This window comes from Giraffa tippelskirchi, chromosome 4, assembly GCF_054371585.1.
Source record: "Giraffa tippelskirchi isolate mGirTip1 chromosome 4, T2T-mGirTip1v1.2.pri, whole genome shotgun sequence".
Lineage (NCBI taxonomy): Eukaryota > Metazoa > Chordata > Mammalia > Artiodactyla > Giraffidae > Giraffa > Giraffa tippelskirchi.
The window spans coordinates 135,145,673-135,150,236 of NC_137278.1; the positions used below are offsets into that span (position 1 = coordinate 135,145,673).

Genomic DNA, 4,564 nt, shown 5'->3' on the forward strand with positions numbered 1-4,564 from the left:
CCTTTTCTTCTCCTTCCACTATTCTTCTACATAGTTTCCTGGTTTTTATTTTTTTTTCAAATGAGCCTAAAATAATTCTGTCCACAAAATTCTTAGGATTCCTATTCATATATGCATAGGGTATGAATCTGGAAGAGATTACAACTTGTAACCATAGTTTCCTCTATAGAAGGAAGTAATTTGGAACTTCATACAACTGAATTTTTAACTTGTGCATATATTACTTTAAAAAAAATAAAAATCTCTTTTGAGTTTTCTTTTAAATAACATCTTAGTATTCTCATTCGAATTGCATTCATATATACCGTAGCCTGGTTTTGTGTCTTTATTATAAGAATCTGGGTGTTATTGAGCTATTGAAAGGTGGCTAGTGTGGCTGGGGATTGGAAAACTTCATGAGAGAAAAATTTCTAAATCTTGAAGGAAGAATGGCTGTTTTTCTGATGAAGGGGAATGGTGAGGGTACTCCAGAGTTCGGGAATGGTCTTGCCTGAACACAAAGACATGAACAAGCACCGCATATGAATAGCAGAACCCCAAATGCTGGGAATGGAGCTAGAAGGGAGAAATACTGGAATTTCTGTGAAGACAAGGACCATTCCCCTCACATTAAGCACTCTATCTCCAATTCCTAGGGCAGTGCCTGTAAGAACTCCAACAAGTATTTACTGAATGAGTGAATGAATAAATGAATGGAAAGAACACCCGAAACAACTGCAAATATTTTGAATAAGAAATAAAAATAGCTCTCTCAGTTTGGACTCGAGGCCTCTGTTGCAACCATGCTCCGTGAGATCACTGGTCAGGTCAAGCAGCATCCTAGCTTGATCCCATTCTTCATATTTATTGGAGTGGGGGAACTGGAGCAGCAATGTATGTCACGCACCTGGCATTGTTCGATCCTTATGTCAGTTGGGGCACAAAGAATAACCCAGAACCCTGGAAAAAACTAGGTCCTAATGATCAGTACAAGTTCTACTCTGTGAATGTAGATTACAGCAAACTGAAGAAAGAAGGTCCAGACTTCTAAATGAAATATTTCACTGTAAAGCAGCTTAGAATGAAGGTCTTCTGGAAGCCATCTGCACAATTTTCCACTTAACCAAGAATTATTTCTCCTCTAAATGCACAAAATCATGTTGGTATATTGTGTTGGGGTTTACACTGATGAATAAATAGTCTGAAGCTTGATATGTGTCATTATTTAATACTGAAATGCTACTCTGAACTTCATAACTTAGGATATGGGAAATAAACTATTGAAATTTGCAGGAAAAAAGGAAAAATAAATGATGATTTTGAGTATTTTAAAAACAAACTAATAATAGCATGAGAAATAAAAAAAAGATCACTGAGAAGTCTGTTTTAACCCTAGTGACAAATATGTGGTGAATACCTACTGAATCAAAAAATGCATTTAATGCGGGTCTGAGAGCATTAGGAAAAATTCTTTTTTGTGGGAGACACACTCCCACCAAGTTCATACTTGAAAACCAATACTTGAAAATGCATCATTAAAATGGTGTAAGTACAATAATTGAGGGGGGCTGGGAAAGCAAAAGTAAGGGACTTTAACAATGGTCAAAGATGAAAACCTGAGTAGAGATCTGTGGAGCAGCCACATATGGTATACCTTGTCACAGTTGCCAGGGTGGAGATAGAGGGTAAGTCAATGACACGAAGAGGCTGTTGAGTTTGGTGGCAACAGCTCTGGCGTGGATTCAGGACACCTGGGCTCCAGTCCCAGCTCTCACACTCACTCGGCAGCCCCTGTTCCCAGCTCCTCCATCTGTAAATGATCCCTAAGTCCCCAGCTAGCTCTGATACTCTCTTGTTCCAAATCACAAAGAGAAAGGAAAGAAGTTCTGCAGGCTGGAAATTTAAGGCTAGAATGTCATCCATTGGCTGTTGCAGTCATTTTAGGAAAGAGCTATCCATTTAGTCAACAAATGTTTATCTGTCTCATGCACTGTCCAATGGTAAAAAAATGGATGTAGCATAACACCCGCTCTCAAGAAGCTTACAAGTTAGTAAAATAGAGGACAATAAGTATGTAAAAATAAAAATTGAAGACAGAGTATGGCAAGCACCGTGTGTGTGTGTGTGTGTGTGTGTGTGTGTGTGTTAGTCGCTCAGTTGTGTCTGATCTTTGCAACCCTTTGGACTGTAGATCGCCAAGCTCCTCTGTCCACAGGATTCTCCAGGCAAGAATGCTAGAGTGGGTAATCATTCCCTTCTCCAGGGAATCTTCCTGACCCAGGGATGTAACCCAAGTCTCCTGCATTACAACCAAGTTGTTTACTGTCTGAGGCAGCAGCATAGAAGAAATACAAACGAAATGTTACTGAGCATCCAAGAGCAGTTGAGTGAGACTCCCCAGCTAATGCAGAGCACAGTTTGAAGGTGAGGGCACTGCAGAAAAATGGGCTGATGCAGCTGGCCCTGCCATCCTTTCTGGAGCCACATCCACTCAGTTTACACAGGCCAATTTACAGCACTGGCTTGTGGAGCTAAGTTTATTCCGAGTTACAGTTGCCTTCAATATAAACAGTTCCCAACTAACAAACAGGTAGACTCCAGAAATGCATTTGTTAGTTAAGTGTTGGGTGCTCAGATTGCACACATCATTCTTTATTGGTGATGAGGTCCTCAGATCAGCCCATAAAGGACAACTTAAGCCATAAGGTAACTGAGATATAGTATTGAGACTATTTAGACATCATTTGGAATTTCCTGGTGGCTCAAATGGTAAAGAATTTGCCTGTAATCCTGGAGACCCAGGTTCAATCCCCTGGAGAAGGGAATGGCTACCCACCCCAATATTCTTGCCTGAAAACTTCCCTGGACAGAGGAGCCTGGAGGGCTATAGTCCATGGGGTCACAAAAGAGTTGGACATGACTGAATGACTAACACTTTCACTTTCAGACATCATTCAACCCCTTACATTCTGTATTACCCAAAATGCAATCCTGAATTTCAGAAACAAGAATACATAATTTCAGAACACAACAGACTTCTTCAAAAGCAGATCCTGAGGAAATTGTTCCATTTATATGCTGCTGAGTGACAAAGAACCTCACCCCCAAAATGGTGACTCGAACCAACAATCACTGTTACATCATGATTTTGTGGGCTTGAAGAGATTTGAAAGAGAAACTTTCTCTACTTACAGTGTTCCTACCTGAAAACCTTTAATTAAAAATGAGATTTTTTTTTTAATTGGATGAGCCCTAATAATTGAGATGAGAGGGAAAAGCAATAGTTTTGAGGGCTTTTGGGTGATTCTTCTGTTTCTTCTGGTGGAGGAAGAAACACTTCCACTTCTTCTAATGGAAGTCACTCAGCGGCTGGCTGACAGATGGTGGATTTGGAGGAGACGAGATGGTTCATTCACACGTCTGGCTCCTTGGCAGGGCTGTCTGGAAGGCTGGACTCAGCCAGGACTGCCCGCCAGAGCACCTACAGGCTGCCTCTCCACTCTCCAGCAAGGTGACCACAGGCAGTGGCACTTCTTACATGGAAGATCAGGCCTCCAAAAAGCACAAGAAGTCTTAGCCTGAGAAGTGACACAACACCATTTAGACACTTTTATACTCTATCCTATTGGTTGAGGAGTCACAAATCTTCCCAGATTTAGGGGAGGGACTGTAGATGCTGCCTCTTAATGGAAAGTGGATTTGAGGCCTTGTTTTAAAACTGCCAAAAGGATGGAATTCACTGGAGGAGAGAGGCACAGACACCACAGCACAGGAATGGGACTGGGAAAGAAAGGTGACAAAAACAAAGATTTGATCCCGGCTTGAAGAGTTCTTCCCATTTGGGGAATAGATGTTTCATTAATATTCATATCAAATCTTGAGTGTGCTAAGCCCCCACCCAGTTCATAAAGGAGCTCCCGTGTGAGGTCATTTGGGAGCCCTTAGGAGTTCCCAAGGAAGGTCTTGCACATACTTAGGAATCAGTCTCTGTCACTATTTGCATTGGTGTCCCTGACATCATTTCATGCAATATTTTTGAGGGGCCTTAGAAAATGTTCAAAGGTGCAAAACTCCTTAGAGAGATACCACAGAAAAGGTCCGTTGCAGTTTATCACTACATCTGCTGGCTACTGGCAATCTAAACATAGAGCACTGCTGGCCTCAGCCACTCCAAGCTCTGCATGGTCCCTACTGAGAAGCAGATTACTGATGCTTATTGCATTGACTACTGATACTAGCCATCTTCACCATGCTGTAACATCTCTGTAATCTCTTGTGAGGTGAAGAAGATGCACTTTATTCTCTGTTGGAGGTTATTTAGAGCATGGAGTAAATAAATGGTTATTTAGAGTATGGAGGTACCAGTTTGTGGCCTGTTAGGAACTGGGCCACACAGCAGGAGGTGAGCAGCAGGCAAGAGAGCAAAGCTTTACCTATCACTCGCATTACTGCCTGAACCATCTTCACCTCCACCCCCTTTCATAGGAAAATTGTCTTCCATGAAACTGATCTCTGGTGCCAAAAATGTTTGAGACCGCTGATTTAGAGTCCTGTCATAGAGGGTTGCTTAAACTTCAAAACAGGA

At 41.7% G+C, this 4,564-nt stretch overlaps 1 pseudogene; it reads left to right on the forward strand.

Annotated features, from left to right (window-relative positions):
• Nucleotides 1-782: 782 nt before the first annotated feature.
• On the forward strand, nucleotides 783-1,063 carry LOC145544606 (cytochrome c oxidase subunit FA4 pseudogene; annotated as a pseudogene).
• Nucleotides 1,064-4,564: the final 3,501 nt, after the last annotated feature.